Source organism: Macaca nemestrina, chromosome 8, assembly GCF_043159975.1.
Source record: "Macaca nemestrina isolate mMacNem1 chromosome 8, mMacNem.hap1, whole genome shotgun sequence".
Taxonomy (NCBI): Eukaryota; Metazoa; Chordata; class Mammalia; order Primates; family Cercopithecidae; genus Macaca; species Macaca nemestrina.
This window is the reverse complement of record NC_092132.1, coordinates 143,711,225-143,729,735: the sequence shown is the minus strand read 5'-3', so window position 1 is coordinate 143,729,735 and position 18,511 is coordinate 143,711,225. Positions and strand designations below refer to the sequence as shown.

The 18,511-nt window shown below is 43.6% G+C and overlaps 1 long non-coding RNA gene across 3 annotated transcripts; it reads right to left on the bottom strand.

Annotated features, from left to right (window-relative positions):
• Positions 1-10,268: 10,268 nt before the first annotated feature.
• LOC105491149 (uncharacterized) lies at positions 10,269-14,670 on the bottom strand. 3 transcript variants are annotated; one of them, XR_011607254.1, is made up of 4 exons: positions 14,084-14,670; positions 11,807-11,896; positions 11,308-11,404; positions 10,269-11,139 (listed from the first exon to the last, which is right to left on the bottom strand). It is a non-coding gene; the product is annotated as an uncharacterized lncRNA (long non-coding RNA). The 3 variants fall into 3 exon arrangements; XR_011607255.1 differs by lacking the exon at positions 11,308-11,404 and having other exon boundaries at positions 11,807-11,907; XR_011607253.1 differs by lacking the exon at positions 11,308-11,404.
• Positions 14,671-18,511: the final 3,841 nt, after the last annotated feature.

Here is an 18,511-nt window from a genome sequence, read left to right as displayed (position 1 = left end):
TCCTCCAGGGAAGACAATTGTTGACAGTTAACACGTTACCCCAAAGCTCGTTTCCTCCAGGCCGACAATCCTAGTATAATAACTTAAGTCCTTCTCAAAGATATTTTTTAGTATGCTTATCTCTGAATTGTAGACTTTTAAACCTTCTCTTTTGATCTGGAAAGGTAAAGGAAGCCCCCCAAAATTGGCATGGAAGGTCTTTATTGAAAAACCATAAAAATTCTATTACTGAAATGAAGTAAGACTAAGTAAATGCCGTTCAAGTAAATAAGGCACAAAAAATTTCAGGCAGAAAAAAATACAAATATGTGTATCTATAAACTTTTTTTTGGTTCAGTTCGAAATAGTTTAAAAGCAGATGGCAGTTTTGTGGGGATGCAGTTAGTGGTTGGGTTTTGCCATCTTATCAATGTGTTGTGTGAAGAAGGAGGTAAGGGAGCCTTTGATGTGTAGGAGGTGGGGTCTCTATGGGGTTCCTCACTGCTTGAATCTTCAAAGCTCGTAAGTAGAGGCTTGGTTGCTCCCAGGTTCTGTAGAAATAAGCATTTTGGGAATCAAGCCAAAATATGGGCTTGGTGGCTCATGCCTGTAATCCCTGCACTTTAGGAGGCCAAGGTGGGAGGATCACTTGAGGCCAGGAGTTCCAGACTAGATTGGGCAATATGGCGAGATCCTGTCTTGACTATATATATATATATATTTTTTTTTAAGTAGCAGGCCCTTGGGGCACACCTGTAATCCCTGCTACTTGGGAGGCTGAGATTGGAGGATCACTTGATCCTGGGAGGCTGAGGCTGCAGTGAGTTATACTTTGCCACTGCATTCCAGTCTGGGTCTCAGAATGAAACCCCATCTCCGCAACAACGAAAAAAGAGAATCAAGCCAAAAAGACTAGAATTCCTAAAAGCATGTCTCATACCAGGAAGCTTTAATTAAAGTAGGGGAGGTACCGATTTCCCTAAAGAAAGACCTCTGTTAAAGATCTATTTGTGACCTTAATGAATATGCTATTACTTCAAAAGCCTTTTGGACAAGACCCAAAATTTTACCATGAGGTCCTTTCTTCTGTCTTTAGCCTAGGAACATGACACAAAATCCTTTAAATAGAAAACTTGTTAGGTTTAAAGAGAATTCTTCTCTCGGTAAAATAACGTTCAGAACAATTAACTTTCAATTTTCTTTAATTACTTTTAAACATACATAAGTTCTCCAACATCAAAGTAACACTGTGCCCCAGGGAATCCTGGGGGTCGAGTGGAGGCAGGGGGCTTGGTCCTCAGATAAGCTGTATTGCAGATAATCAGCAAATATTGCATGCATGTTCCCCAATAAACCAGTTAACAAAAGTCAACTCTTCCTTCTCCTCCCCATTTCCCCTCTTACCTAGTGTCTAAATATAATTCAATCATAGTTTGAGTAACTTCATTAAATTACCACCACTATCTTCAAAAACAGTATCTATTCCTGGTTAGCTAAATTACTTTGAGGCAAATTGAACATGTAAAAGTGGCTTGCATCTCTGTTTGCACATTCACGTTACCTGGGGAGCTTTAAAAAAAATGCCACTATCCTGGCTCCACTCCCAGAGGTTCTGTTTTAATAGGGATGGAAGGGAGGGCAGCAGCTATTAGTATTTTTTTAAAGATCTGTACAATTTTAACCTGCAGTCAAGGTTAAGAGTCACTGATTTAGAGACTAAAATAGATCAATCGCGGGTTTCAAAGCAACTCACTAGGAAGCAGTGTGGTGTCACAGGAAAAGCATGAGAATCAGAGCTAGGTGTTTTTATCCTGTCTTTGTTCACTGGGCTCGATCAGTGTGCACAGTCTCTTTGTGCATCATTTCCTCACTGGTAAAACTGGGATAATTATGCCCACCTTACAGGGTTATTTTGAAGGAAAAAAGCTCCTGGCTCATGACAGAACCTTTACAGCAAGATCTGCTATTTGTGTAGCATTAACTTTTCCTGGAAAAACCATCTTCTCCCCTGTTCCTCTTAGTTGCCTCCTTGTGCCAATAGGAATCCAAATCCACACTGTTTCTGTAGACTCTGAATTCTCTGAATGTGCATGGATGGCACCAAAAGCCACATGAAGGTTGCAGTGTCTTAGGGTTTAAAAGACTTGTTACTTCCCGTGCTTTGCTGAGAACACCTGAAGTAGCGTGGCTCAGTGAAATAAGCCTGAAGGTCTGAGTTCAGTTTTCTTACAAACCTACTGCGTTACTATCTCTGTTACTATGGAAAAATTATTAACTAGCTCCCATCCTCTCTGTGTCTTAATTGGTAAAATAGGATTCGACTAGATGATCTCCCAATTTTCTTTTAATAATCAGAGCCTGTTAGCTTTAAAGAGACTGTACGATCCAAGCCAGAAAAGCCTGCACATATTTTTTACCTGCTACAGGAGAAAATAGTGCCCAAGCAGCTTCTGCCATGAGGAGGTTCCATGAAGAGAGTAGATTTTTCTTCTGGAAGGCTGATTCTTTTGTAATCAATAGTGGAAAGCAGTTCTATCCTGACTTTTGGCTTGAGGACAGCATACATGAGTCTCCCAGTCAGTCTTGATGGAGAGTAAGGTCTCTCAATTGATCTTAGGCTCAAAATGAAACCACATCAGAGCCTCCAGAGAGACTGAGCTTTCTGATTGCCAGAAAGGGACTTTACTGAATCCATAGGACATAGAGATTAAATTGCCCATGCAAGATTTTGGACTAAAATTGTCAGTGCAGGTTGCACTTTAGAGGCTCTCTGGGTCCATTGTTTTCAAACTGAACATGCATCAGCATCACCTGGAGAGCTTGTTAAATCCCAGATTCCTGGACCCCACCCCCAGAGCTTCTGCCTGAGGTAGTCTGGGATGGAGCCTGAGGCTTTGCTTTTCTAACAGATTCCCAGGTGATGCATGTGGTACAGGTGGTGCTGTTCCTAGGATCTCACTTTTAGAAACACTGCTTTAGGTTTCACTCCACAAACTTCTGTGTTGGTCTGTTCTTGCACTGCTGTAAAGGAACCCCTGAGGCTGGGCAATTTATAAAGAAAAGAGGTTGATTTGGCTCCTGGTTCTGCAGGCTGTACAAGCACGGCACCAGCATCTGTCCAGCTTCTGGTGAGGTCTCAGGAAGCTTTTACTGATGGCAGAGGGCAAATGGGGAGCAGGGGTGTCACCTGGTGAGAGATGAAGCAAGAGTTAGAAGGGAGGAGGTGCCAGGTCCTTTTAAACAGCCAGCTCTTGTGTAAACTAATAGAGCAAGAACTCACTCATGACCAAGGGGAGGGCACCAAACCATTCATGAGGGATCCAAACACCTCCCACGAGACTCAAGACTCGGCTCCACCATTGGAGTCACATTTCAACCTGAGATTTGGAGGGGGTGCTTATTCAAGCTATGTTAGTTGTTAAGAATCACCTGGAGCATTTGTCAAAAACACCAATTCCTGGCCCGGCACGGTGGCTCGTGCCTGTAATCCCAGCACTTTGGGAGGCCGAGGCGGGCAGATCACGAGGTCAGGAGATCGAGACCATCCTGGCTAACACAGTAAAACCTCGTCTCTACTACAAATACAAATATTAGCCGGGCATGGTCACAGGTGCCTGCAGTCCCAGCTACTCGGGATGCTGAGGCAGGAGAATGGCATGAACCCGGGAGGCAGAGCTTGCAGTGAGTGGAGATCGTGCCACTGCACTCCAGCCTGGGCAACAGAATGAGACTCCATCTCAAAAACAAAAACAAAAACAGCAATTCCCAAGTCACTCCTGATTTAGTAGAGAGAGTCTGATTTAGTAGATTTACAGTGTGGCCCAGGCTGTTCTTATCATCAGGGGCCATGAGGAAACCCTGAGTCAATCAACTACCCATTAATTGCATGAGAGTCACTTGGGGAGATTTTAAACTCTGAAATGCTGATCCCTGGGACCTAGTCCCAAGACTCTAATTCTGAAGAGTGGAGCTGGGAGAGACTGCATTTTTAAAGCTCCTCAGATGACTCTGATGTGTAACTAAGTGGTCTCATTTTGTAGATGAGGACCCTAGGGAGGGTAAGGCATTGCTCGGAGCTACTGGCAGAAGCAGAGCCAGAACCCACATGGCCTAAATCCCTGTGCTCAGTCCACACTACCATTTTCCTTCTTGTCTTGAAACTGTCCCCACAGGGTTGCTAAAAACTGCATGCCAGGTTCTAGACAGAAACAGAGTTATAATAAAGCATAATTTGGGCTTCACTGCGGCCCACTTCCTTCTTGCTAAGTTATGCAGCACTAGATACTAACCCATTTGCATCCTCATTGTTCCTGTAGACAGGATCTCTGACATTAGACTCACAAGGCTTTTGTTTAAGGGTTGCTTAAGATGTTTTTCAGATCCTGAATTCCAGCAACCAGTTTAAAGACTCCACAGAGGAATGGGACCAGCATGAGAATACAGCTTCTTCATTTCCCTGTCCCAAGATTTCACTCTGCCTTCTTCGACTAAACAGTGACCACACTTCAGCCCACTCCAAAACTCTTAAAAACCCTAACTTCAAAGTCCTTAAGGGGGTGTATTTAAGACTCCCCTCTCATTTCCTCATTCAGTGACCCTATGATTAAGCCTCTTTCTCTGCTGCAACCCAGTATCTTGGTGTATTGACTTGCTTTGTGTCCCAGGCAATGAACCTATTATGGTTACAGTCTGGTCAGAGACAGTGGCTGTTTCCTCTGCCATTGACTTTCAAATGGAGAAGTCCAAGGAATGGGATATTACACTAAGATCCAATACTAGCTCTCTGACACCAACTGGAAGTCTCACAATTCAATTCTAACATTGACCTACTCTGAGTTAGTGTCAGATCCCACAAGTTAAAGGGCAAAGTCTCCAACAAGACTGCCGTTACCTCAGATGCCAGTCACAAATGTGGTCCCCAGGATACCCACACTTCTGTCTAATTTGACTACAAATTTTCATCATCTCACTATACAACCCCTCAAGTTTGATAACTTGTTAGAATGACACAGAACTCAGGGAAGCACTATATTTTGGATTACTGTTTTATTATAAAGGGCACAAATGAATAGCCAGATGAAGAGATACACGGGGCAAGGTCTGGAGGGTCCCCAGCCTAGGATCTTTGGTGTTCATGGAGCTGGTGTGCACCATCCTCTTGGTACATTGATACATTCACCAGCCAGGAAGCTCCCTTCTACTTTGGTGTCCAGAGTTTTTGTGTGGGTTTCATTGTGTAGTCTTGATTGATTAAATTATTGGCCATGTAACTGAACTTAAATTCTGGTTGCTCTGTCTTCCACAGAGGTTGGGGGAAAGGCTGGAAATTCCAACCCTCCAATCACATGCTTGGTCTTTCTATTAATAGCATGATCAGTCCCTCCCTTGAAGCTCTCTAAGGGCCCACGACCAGTCACATTAACATAAGCTCAAATGTAGTCAGAAGGGTCTTGTTATCTCCTGTTGGGAAATTCCAAGTATTTTTGAAGCTCTGTCCAGGAACTGGGGACAAAGACCAGATCTATTTTTTATGATATCACATGCACCCACATCCTCCCAATCTCAGCCTCCCTTGGAACACAGCTTCTTAGATTATCATCTTCCTACCCCTCACCATTTACAAGGAGTAGAGCAATTAGGCAGATTCAAATGCAGACTGAACAGCTGCTCAGCTCAAAAAAAAAAAAATTATCTTTGCCTTCACAGAAACAGCCTCTGGGTTCCAGTTCTGCTTAGCCTCTTGAGCAATGTTTTCTCTCTAGATGTGCATAAGGGATTTGGTTTCTGGCCAGCAAGGTCCCAGCTGTAACTTGCTCATTCCAAGTAACACAGTTCAGAGAGCTCTGCATCTTGGTTAATAACACCTAGTTTTGGCCAGGTGGGGTGACTCACGCCTGATGGGAGGCTGAGGCAGGCGGATCACGAGGTCAGGAGATCGAGACCATCTTGGCTAACACGGTTAAGCCCTGTATCTACTAAAAATAAAAATAAAAATTAGCCAGCTGTGGTGGCAGGTGCCTGTAGTCCCAGGTACTCGGGAGGCTGAGGCAGGAGAATGGCGTGAACCCAGGAGGCGGAGCTTGCAGTGAGCCAAGATGGCGCCACTGCATTCCAGCCTGAGGGACAGAGCAAGACTCCGTCTCAAAATAATAATAATAATAATTACAATAATACCTAACTTTTGTTTATTGCATTACTACTTTCAAAATACTTTACATTTCTAAGTTAAGCTCCACAGTGAACAACCCTGTGAGACAGGCAGGAAAATGTAATAATAATTTCCTTATTTTTTATTCAACAAACAACAAGTGCTTACTGTGGATGTGCTCAGCACAATTCTAGCTACCGAGAAACAAACATGAACAAAATGTGGTCCTTGCTGTCATCAGATTGGAAAACCATAGTTCAGATAAATGGAGTGACACCTACTCAAAGCCAAGCAGACCTTCTGATTCTTTTCCCAGTGCTTTTTCTGCTACAGGGTGCTAGGAGCACGAGCCTTTCATTAGAAAAGTCTCAGGGTTAGGCTGACAAAGTGTGAGGTGTACCAAGGGGACCTGTGCAGGACATAGAGCTTCTCTAGGATGCAAAGACCCCAGGTGACTTTCCCCTTGTTTTAGCTTCCTGTGGCTGTTGTAAAAAAAAAAAAAAAAAAATGACCACAAACTTGACAGTTTAAAACACAAAAATTTGGTATTTCCCAGCTCTGGAGGCCAGAAGTCTGAAATCAGCATCAGTATCACTGGGCTGAAATCAAGGTTTTAACAGGGTTGCACTTTCCCCAGAGGCTCTCAGGGAGAATCTGTCCTCTGCCTCTTCTGGCTTCTGGTGGCTGCTGGCATTCCTTGGGTTGTGGCCACATGGCTCCAATCTTTCCAGCCAACATTGGAGACACTTTTCCTGTTCCATCTTCACATCACTGTGTGTGTGTGTAAAATTTCCCTCTGCTCTCTCTTATAAAGATACTTCTGATGGTATTTAGGGCCCACCTGGATAATCAAAGGCTCTTTTTCCAAATAAGATAACACTTACAAGTTCCAGAGATCATTTATGACCGTTATTCAGCTTACTAAACTCCTGCAAACCAAAGCACTCTTTGAGAAGCGGTCATAAGTGTTTATCTTTTCATCTCCAAAGATGCTCCACGCAGAGGCCGGAACACCGGCTCTAGAAGGGAGCATGAAAAATCCAGTCCAACGCAAGCCTTTCACAGGTTACTTGTGCCAAGTTAATGCTCACAGAAGGATCTGGCCTCCTACTTTCCAGTTTTCCAGTCTTGGGCTGTTTTGCAAAGAAGTTGAGACAGGCCACAGACCCTTCTTGGGGGCCTCCTGGGCACCCCCCAAGCATGGAAATAAGGGAAAATTTTGAGTTCCTTCAAGGGAAACTCCAGGCACCGAGCCAGCTTTGAAAAGTAAAGGAGCAACTGATAAGCAAGAAGGCAATAGTAGCCTAAAACAATAGCCAAGGAAGTCAGAGTCACAGAGTGTTTGGTTCCTTTATAGAAACTAAAGATATGGGTTTATTTGGGTTTTTTTTAATACTGAGTCTCGCTTTGTTGTCCAGGCTGGAGTGCAATGGTGCAATCTTGGCTCACTGCAACCTCCACCTCCCGGGTTCAAGTGATTCTCCTGCCTCAGCCTCATGAGTAGGTGGGATTACAGGTGCCCGCCTCTGTGCCCGGCTAATTTTTGTATTTATTTTATTTTATTTTATTTTTTAGTAGAGACAGGGTTTCACCACGTTAGTCAGGCTGGTCTTGAACTCCTGACCTCAGGTGATCTGCCTGGCTTGGCCTCCCAAAGTGCTGGGATTACAGGAGTGAGCCACCGTGCCCAGCCAATAATATCTTAATATATGTCCCCTGAGAAACTTAGAAACCCAGCCTAACTTAGAAACCCAGACCTCTACCAAGTGGACCCACTGGCTGCACAGACCTCAGATGAGGGGGAATGGAGGACTGAAGTCTGACTGTGATTCTTTATTCTAAATTTCTTCCTGAGGGGCCTGGATGGAGCCACACCCACAGGTCAGAATTTAAAGTTCCTTCCTGCCAACCCCAAGTTTTTAGACAAAACTTTCCTTCCTTAGCCAACTGCAAATCAGAAAATCTCTGAATCCACCATCCACCTGTGGCCCCACTTTGAGATGTCCCACCTTTATAGGTCAAACCACTGTGTAGGCTTCACATATTGATTTATGACTTTGCCTGTTACTTCTGCCTCCCCACCTTTAATGGAAGCCATTGAGGAGTTCAGGTCTTAAGCAGTAGCTGACTGATTCTCTTGCTTAGTGGCCTGCAATAAGTGCCTCACCTGTTCTCACTGCAAATCCTGATGTCAATGTTTGGCCTTGCTGCACCAGGTGGGCAGACCAAAGTTTGGTTCAGTAACAAAGTTTTCCACTGAGATCAGGATATACACTCTTTACATATACGAGTCCCTCCCCTCTGGACTCACTCACTGCCTGGGACTCTCTCCAAAAGTTGCTACTAGGGTGCTGATGTGAAGGCAGAGGGGATAGAGGGTGGGCAGAGGAGGTGGGCAGGAGGTCACAGCCTGGTTGGGAACTGAAAGAGGGTGGAGAGTGGACACTGTCCATCTGGCATAGGGAAGATCCTTGGTCTGGTCCAAGGATGGTCCGGAGACCACTGCCAACTATTCCTTCCCCCTCCATCTCTAAGCAATTCTGCAATAGACCTTCCCAAGGGAGCTGGTTCACAGCCTCCCTACAGAATCCCAGGCTGCCAAGGCTGATAAGAGACCAGAGCAAAGGCATTGCCATGTCTCATTAGAGCCAGGCTGCAAGGTAAGGGCTCTGGGAATGCGGAGATCAGGGAGCCTTTGAAGTGCAAATTCAGAACTGCTGAAGGGCCTTGGTTCTTTAAAGGGAGATTCCTCTTAGTGACTGGTTAGATGAAAACTCTGGAAGTTTCATGTCATATAGCATAAAAGCCAAATACTAGCAGGGAGCTTGCCTGAAAGGACAAATACATCTGGAAGAAAGTCATCCTCTTTCTTAAACTAGCTCCCCCTGCCTGCATGGCTGCTAGCAGCCTAGCAATTCTCTGCCCTGCAGGCTGAGCCTCCATTGTCAATGGAGGACAATGAATTCTCCATCATTCCTGATATCCAACCAGCTAGCAAATCTTAGAGACTTGCTCTCTGCAATTCAATTCACATCAGTCATTTCCTTGTACCACTGCCCTGTTTATGGTCCTCATTTCTACGCCTCATCTTTATTTTAATTACAAAAATAGCACATGCTTGTTTCAGAAGGGCCCAAGAGCCAAAGAATGCAAGGAGTGAAGTTCTAGAAGCTGCAAAAGACACGAAAGCAAGTTCTCCCCTGGAGCCATCTTGATTTTGGACCAGTGAAACTGGTTTTGAACTTCTTACTCCAGAACTGTACGAGAATAAATGTATGCTGTTTTAAGTCACCACCTTTGTGGTAATTTGTTACAGCAGCCACAGGAAACTAATACAGGTTGTTTCCAACTTTTCAGAATTATAAATATTTTATTGTCTTATAAATCTTCATGGGAACCCTTGACTCCAATCTCCCCTGGCTTGGGTCTGTCCTAAGTAGCCACTCCTCTGCTACGGGGCCTGTAATGATTCCCCTACTGCTGGAAAGTGAAATCCAAACTCTTTAGCTCAAAGATCCTCCACAACCAGCCCCAAACCACTTTTCTAGCCTTAAAATCAGCTATTTGTTCTATGACCACTCCACTCTCAACATGCACTTTGTACATTCATTGGCGGCTCACAAGATTTTCTATCTATGAAATGGCTTCCTTAGCCCTTAGCTCTTCTCTGCAGATGGCTCGAAGCTCCGGCTCAAATGGGATCCCTTCCTATAAGGTCCCTCTTTGTCCTCCACCCACACCCAACAGGATGTTATTTTTGCCTTCATTGAACATGCATAACACTTTGCATCTCTTTCCTGGCAAATATCAATTCTATCTTGTGTTTGAGTTATACATTTATATATTATGTGCCTAGCACTTAAACAGTTTGCTGAATTATTTGTTCATTAAATATTTGCTGAATTGAATTGAAATGTGAACTATGCTATGTAGAGAAGAAGGCCTACTTGTTGCTTGTGCTCTAGTTTGATATGGTAAGATGGAATCACCATTGATTTAACCAATTTTTAAATTTATTTTTATTTTTATTTTTTTGAGACAGTCTCACTCGGTCCCCCAGGCTGGAGTGCAGTGGTGCAATCTCGGCTCACTGCAAGCTCTGCCTCCCAGGTTCACAACATTCTCCGGCCTCAGCCTCCCGAGTAGCTGGGACTACAGGCGCCCGCCACCACACCCGGCTAATTTTTGTACTTTTAGTAGAGATGGGATTTCACCGTGTTAGCCAGGATGGTCTCGATCTCTTGACCTCGTAATCCGCCCGCCTTGGCCTCCCAAAGTGCTGGGATTACAGGCGTGAGCCACCGCACCCAGTCCAACAATTTTTTTAATTTTAATTATTCTGAGTGTATAATAGTTCTATAAACATAATTGATTTTAACAACAAAAGATGGTCATTAGAAATGGCCAAGTAAAGTCAGCTTAAATCATGCTTCTAATTTTTCAAACCTAATCCTTAATTTATTGTGCCTTTAGAGATGCAAGAATAAATGTGATGGCAATTCATGAGAAAAGAACTGGAGAATATGAGCTGACCCCAAACTCAATAGTGATTCCCCACTGTGATTCCGTTGTTAAAAACACTAATACCATCTCAGGCTGCATTTACAAGAGTTGCAAGTCCAGAACAAAGAGGAGATTGTCTCATGGTTCTTTCAGATGCATCTTCTGTGGGAGATCTGATCAATGTGGTCACTGTGTTTTTCAGACCTAGTAGAGCCTCAGAATAACTTGTGAAGCTGTTAAAAAAAAAAAAAATACAGACTTCTGCATCCCACCTCCAGGAAATTCTGCATTCGTAGGTTGGGAGAAAGCCTAGGAGTTTGTATTTTAACCAGCACAAATTATTGGAGGCTCACTGGTCTAAAAAAAAACTCTTGTTTTTTTCAGTGATGGAACTCTATTATTCAGAATATTGTGTCCAGTTTCCGGTTCCAGAGTCTCAAGCTCCCTGATTATTGTTTCTGCCAGGTCTCAGCATAATCCATCCCAAGTGTTGGTCTTTGATGCTGTACCTACCAGGAAACCAACGGAGCAACAAATCAATTGGCTAGCAGGGAAGGTCTGGGGTTTTAACTAACTGGTTATTTTTTGGTCAGTCACTGTCTTAGTTCATTTATGTTGCTATAAAGGAATACCAGAGACTGGGTAATTTATAAAGAGAAGAGGTTCATGTGGCTCACTGTTCTGCAGGCTGTACAAGAAGCATGGCATCAGCATCTGCTTCTGGTGATGCCTCAGGCTGCTTCCACTCATGTTGGAAGGAAAAAGCGAGGCTGCCTGTGCAGAGATCACACGGAGAAGGAGGAAGCAAGAGAGGACGTGAGTGGAGACGCCAGGCTCTTTTTAACAATCAGCTCTACAGGGGACTAACTGAGCAAGAACTCACCCACTCCCCTCTACCCCTGTCTCCTGAGGGGCATTAGTCAATTCAGGAGGGACCCACCCCTGTGACTGTAACACCTCCCAGTAGGCCCCACCTCTAACACTGAGGATCGAATTTCAACATGAGGTTTGGGAGACACAGGTCCGAATTATAGCAATGAGCCTCAATTCCTCCATCGGGAATGTGGGCTGTAATTCACAAGCTCCAGCCACCTGATTGATTTCACAGAGATGAATGAAACAGGCCTAGACTATCATCACAGCAGAGGAGCCACCAAAAACAAAAATACGTGTTACCGGTAGTCTTGTGAGTGTGGTGGTGATAAGATCCTCAAGTGACCGTGGTGCAGGTAGAACTGGTACCTTGTCTGAGTCGATCCTATATTCCTGAAGGAGATCTGAATGATTCAAGGAAGTTATATTACCCATAACCCTTCCCTCACCCCAGAGGCAGAAACAGTATCAGCCATTCCCACTGCCTGGGGTGGAAGCAGTGGAAGTGGTGGGGAGAGCCAAGGCCATGGGTCACAAAGCTCTGCCTCTCTCACGCTGTCCATTCTAATGTCAGAGATTTACTGCTGCCACCCACATTAACAAAGCCACTGGAAGAGCCCAGTCCAGACAGATGACCAAGAGGAAGGAATCATTTCTCAGCCTTAGCACTATTGGTTTATCTTGTGCCCACTGTCATTAACCTGTGAGAGTGAAAGCAGGCTGGCCCATTTCATTTTCCGATCACCCAGTTTATGGCATCGTTAAAATTAATAGAGCACTCATCTCAGCACATAACGAGCAGACCATGTTGAGGAGGAAGTGTTCCTGGAAAAATACTGGCAGAGGCCCCGAGTCTATGTTCACTGTCAGCGTGGTGCAGCCCGGGCCCAGGTCCCACGCAGGTGCTGAGAACAGCTGGGAACCTTAGCTAAGATAACTGCACTGTTAAAATGGGCACTCTGTGTTCTCAGCCCCATTGTTCCTTGGTAGAAGGCACTGATGAGCTGAAGCAGTACTTGGAGTCAGAGAGGAGAAAGTAAGACAATTTGCACATTGATTTCTTTTGGGTAAAAGAGGAAGTGGAGGCTTTCTGTTTGGGATGATGAAAAAGTTCTGGAAATGGATGGCAGTGACGGTTGCCCAATATTGCTCAATATACTTAACACCACTGAACTGTATACTTAAAAACGGTTAAAAGTTTTCTGGGTAAGTTTTATGTTTTGTGTGTTTTATCACAATTTTTTTCAAAAAAGAAAGTGAGCCAGCTCATTCATAGAGAAGTCCAGTCATAAGTCTGAAGGTAGCTAAACATTTGCCACTATGTTGCTTCTTGATTTTAAATGTCACACTGAACACATAACCCTCTGTCCTCTCAGTACAGTTGACTTATCTTGGGAACAGTGACAAAAGCTGCCTCTTGTTGTAGGGACCATACATGTGCTTTTGCTGGTTCTAATTATGGGGCATTTGAGAACAAAGGGGGCTTCTTCAAACACTTCAGTAATTTTCAGAAAGGCTTGAGCCCTGGCTGGGTGCGGCGGCTCATGCTTGTAATCCTGGCACGTTGGGAGCCTGAGGCAGGTGGATCATCTGAGGTCAGGAGTTCAAGACCAGCCTGGCCCACATGGTGAAACCCCATCTCTACTAAAAATACAAAAATTAGCCGAGTGTGATGGTGTGCGTCTGTAATCCCAGGTACTTGGGAGGCTGAGGCACGAGACTTGCTTGAACCTGGGAGGCAGAGGTTGCAGTGGGCCGAGACGGCGCCACTGCACTCCAGGCTGGGCGACAGAGACAGACTCTATCTTAAATGAGAGAGACAGCAAGAGAGAGAGAAAGGCTTGAACCCTTTTTAAGACAGGAATAATACAGCATAGTTGCAGGACAATAGAAAATTCCAGGCAGCAGTTTTACATGACTAGCAAAAGGAAACTATTAAAATAGCTGCAGAAGCTAGGAACGGCTAAGACCCTGAAAAACCAGGGTGTGGACCAAGCGCTGACTAAGACCGACTGGACCAAACGTGGTGCTGGACTTGAGCCAGGTTTCACCTAGGACCTCACTATCTGCTCATTAACATCCTAAATCACACATTCACCAGAGCCATGACAGTTCCAGGAACAACCATATTCGGTGTAAAAATGGGCAGCACCACAGTTCCAAGAAATCTCCACCTTTTCCCAGGAATTTTCATGGATCTTCTACCCCTTGGTTAAAGAAACCTATACAGGCAGCAGCCCCGAACCCCCTTGGTGGATCTCTGTCTTGAGTACACCTGCATTCCCGTTTTACGAGTGTGTGCTTTTCCCTTTGCAACAAATCTCTGTACTTTCACTACTATTTCCCAATTCATCTTTGAATTCATTCTTGCAATGGCGTCAAGATCCTGGACACTGGTTGTGGTCGAGGTTCCACCAGCATTTGGGGACCTCCCTCAGCCTACTGGTGTCACTTTTATCCTTTGAAAGATAGATAGAAAAGCATTTGTCCCGGGGGTAGACCATCCTATTTTTCCTATGGAAATAATAAACAATTCATCCTAGTTAGTGTAGATAATATATTGTTTATACACCAACTCACCATTTGTCTTTCTCTTCCAGAACTGGATACTTCAGTAGAGTGCTGGACTAGGTAAGGACTTTTGCATTTCTGGCCCAGATTCACATCCCTCTGTTAAATTAAGTTTAGCCTAAAGCTGCCTCCTTACATATTTTAAGTTCAGCCTAAAGGTTTCTCCATACATTGTGAACTATTACCTAACTGGATGTGTGAATAGACTGTAACCTACTCTTTTGCCAGTCACCAAGTTTTGGCCAATCAAAGATAGCCAGCTGTTCAAACCATGTTCAAATAAGGCAAAGGCTGAGCTCTAACCAATCCAGCTGTTTCTGTGCCTGACTTCCATCTTCTGTACCTCACTTTCCTGTTTCTCTCCATACATCCTCTGCAACCACAGCACAGAGTTCTCTGAACCTATTGAGGTTCAGGGGACTGCCCAATTCATGCATTGATTTGCCCAACTAAAACTCTGTTAAATGCAATTTGTCTAAAGTTTTTCTTTTATCACCTCTGCCGTATTTAGGCCTCTGAATGTCTTCACCATCCAGAGACAAATAGAATGACAAGGCTGAAAGAGGCCTGAAGTGTCCACTTCTCTGAAACCCCATGCAATGCTTGTCAAATAAATGGTCCAGACACCTCTGACTTGGCTTTCTCTTTGAGAAAAGTCACACCCTGTAACTATTACTCATTCTATATCCCCAGAGTGCCTGCCGACATACATCAGAGCTCAGACATAAATTAGGTTTCAGACACAAATAGATTTTTTAAGTATCTTCCACCAATCTCTAGATCTCTATTGGCTTTAGATTGGGTTATTTTAATCTTCCAGGAAGACTTTTGTAGGCTCAGAAATTTCAGATCAATTCACATTTTCTACTTGCAGTTTCTAGCTGGAAATCATGTATGGAAGCTGAGTCATCTCCGTTTCTCCTAGAGCCTGAGCTGGCTGTCACCGAGGCCTTGCTCATTATGCAGACTCATTCACCTGCATACCAAAAGCAGCACCTGACGGTCGGTCGTGGAAGATTTCCATCCTCACAGGTCATGGAATGCGTCTGCACTGGAATACTTGTTGTTTATCACCTACACTAAGGATTTACAACTGTCTAAGCGTTGTATTTCTAGTGACTGTATTCTGAATGAAAATCTCCTGCCCTGAAGCAAGGACAACTTCTTTATTCACATGGAGAATTATAGCAGGTAAAGGGGGAAAAAAAATCCCTCTCTTCATATGTGCAGAATAAAAATCTTATTAAAATAAGACCTTTCAGGTGCTTCCTTTCACTGTTCATTTGGGAAGGTATTTCACAGATGGTACGAACACCCTGAAATGTTGCCCGGTCGGAAATCTTTTATCTGCAGCTTTAGAAGAACAAAGGGTATAACATATGGAAAGGCAGTAGATGGCACAGCTAAGGACAGGGACAGGAATGCAAATTATGATTCTTGTCTCAAAATATTTCTGGTTGGTTTCTACCCACCGAGGGCCATCTCTGGGTGCAGGGTAGAGATTGCACATGGCGTGATTAAGGGCACTGTGATTTCTTGACACCAATGCAGAACTGCGAGCTTTGCAAGTCCTTGCCCTTTATCAAAGACACACTTTTTTTTTTTTTTTTTTTTTTTGAGATGGAGTCTTGCTCTGTCGCCCAGGCTGGAGTGCGGTGGCGCGATCTTGGCTCACTGCAAGCTCTGCCTCCTGGCTTCATGCCATTCTCCTGCCTCAGCCTCCTGAGTAACTGGGACTACAGGCGCCCACCACCATGCCTAGCTAATTTTTTTTTTTTTTTTTTTTGTATTTTTAGTAGAGATAGGGTTTCACTGTGTTAGCCAGGATGGTCTCAATCTCCTGACCTCGTGATCCGCTTGCCTTAGCCTCCCAAAGTGCTAAGATTACAGGCGTGAGCCACTGCGCCCGACCCAAAGACATACTTTTAAAAGAAATGAGGAAGGTGGATTTTCATTTTTACAAAGTCATCGTCGGGATGGGTAAAACTGTGTTTCCCCAAAATTTGTATGTTAAAGTCCTAACCCCTAGTACTTCACAATGTAACCTTATTTGGAAAAAGGTCATTGTAAATGTAATTGATAGATGATACTGGAGTAGGGTAGGCCCCTAATCCAGTATCACTGGTGCCCTTATAGATAAAGGGGAATTTGGATACAGAGACAGAGAGAAGACCGTGTGAAGACACAGGGAGATGCTATCTACAAGGAACACCAAAGATTCCCAGAAAGCCACCAGAAGTAAGGGGAAAGGCATTAAACTGATCTTCCCTTACAGCCCTCAGAAGGAACCAGCCCTCTTGACACCTTGATCTTGGACTTCTACCCTCTTGAACTGTGAGAAAATACATTTCTGTTGTGTAAACTACCCAGCTTGTGGTTTTTTGTAATGATAGCCCTAGAAAACTAACACAGTGGTCAAACTGAAAGCATTTATTTCAGTGTATTGTTTTTGCAAAGTCATAGAAGCTGTAATACCTAAAAGTACAATTTTATTTTCAAAGCATTATGACTAGAAATATTTCTTACTATCTTGATTTCTATTCTATTGCTCATACACACTCCTCATGTACACATGTAGATTTGTATATAATTCATAGAGTCTTTCTCTATTCCTGATTCCTTATGTTTGGAATTCCTATTCTTGGCCCTTAAAAACATTTCCAAAGACTTCTTGTCTTAGATCCCTCCCTCCCTCCCTCCCTCCCTCCTTCCCTTCCTTCCTTCCTTTCTGCCTGCCTCTCTGCCTGCCTCCCTGCCTGCCTGCCTGCCTTCCTTCTTTTCTTCTCTTTCTTTCTTGCTTATTGCAGCTGAAAATGTTCTCTCACAAAGACGCACAGAACCAGATGGAACAAGAACCTCTTTAGATGCTCATTTTCATTCCACTCTATCGATTGTGTAAAGGTTTTCGTTTAAATTATGCTAGTAATTTTTATTTTCTTTGATGTCAAGAAGTTCCTCTTCCTAACTGATCGCAAGGTACAGTAGCTCCCCCTTATCCATGGGAGATACTTTCCAAGACCTCCAGTGGTTGCCTGAAACCTCGGATAGTACCAAACCCTATATAGACTACGTTTTTCCCTGTACCTATTTATCTATGATAAAATCTATCAGTTATGCACAGTAAGAAAATAACAACAGTAACTAATAATCCAATAGAACGTTTATAACAATATGGTGTATTAAAAGTTACATGAATGTGTTCCTCTTTCTCAGAACATCTTACTGTACTGTACTGTGAGTAACTAAAACCATAGGAAGTAAAACCACAGACGGTGGGGGGACTAATGTATTTTATTTTGGTATTTTTAGCAAATAGGTTAAAAAGTCATTAAAACTTTTTTTGAAAGAATTTTTAACAGATTTTTTTTTTTTTTTTTTTTTTTTTTTTGAGATGGAGTCTTGCGATCTTGGCTCACTGCAAGCTCTGCCTCCCAGGTTCACGACGTTCTCCTGCCTCAGCCTCCCGAGTAGCTGGGACTACAGGCGCCCGCCACCAAACCCGGCTAATTTTTTTTTTTTTTTTTTTTTTTTTTTTGTGACGGAGTCTAGTCTAGCTCTGTCACCCAGGCTGGAGACGCCTGGCTATTTTTTGTACTTTTAGTAGAGACGGGGTTTCACAGTGTTAGCCAGGATGGTCTCTATCTCCTGACCTTGTGACCCACCTACTTCGGCCTCCCAAAGTGCTGAGATTACAAGCGTGAGCCACCGTGCTCGGCCCATTAATAGATTTTTGATAGTTTCTTTAAGTGTAATAATATGAGAGTTTTTATATGTGACACACAGAATTTTTAAAGTGAAAAAAAAATCACATAAACTTGAAAATGTTTCCAAATATTCACTTTCAAATTATTCTTTTCATAGCATGCATTTCTTCAAAAAGATCTTCTCACAGATTGGCCATCTTGTTTTAAAATCTGATAGATCATCTCTGATTTTTAAAATAACTCATGATGTGGGCAGATACAGAGCCCACTTGGCAAGTAGAATAAATGTCAGGTCTTCCTTTTTCTTGATGTTCTCTTGTGCATACGTTCTTATTATCTTCAATGGACTACTCAGGTTGTTTGGACATTTTCTGGGTCAGAGTTTTCTGCAGTGATGACATAGGCAATTCCTTGAAGGAATTGTTTTAAGCCACTTGTTCATTTTGTGAGGATTAGTTTAATCTAAATACAATACCTGTAAGTGCATTTAACTGGGAGCATGTCCAGTGCAATATTGTCCAATAACCTGATAGCCTGATAGTTCATGGCTAAGTAAGGGGCTTCCATCATTATTCTTTTTTTCTTTTCCTTGAGACAGGGTCTTGCTCTGTCACTCAGGCTGAAGTGCAGTGGCACAATCTCGGCTCACTGCAACCTCTGTTTCCCAGGCTCAAGTGATCCTCCCACTTCAGCCTCCCTAGTAGCTGGGACTACAGGCACATGCCACCACACC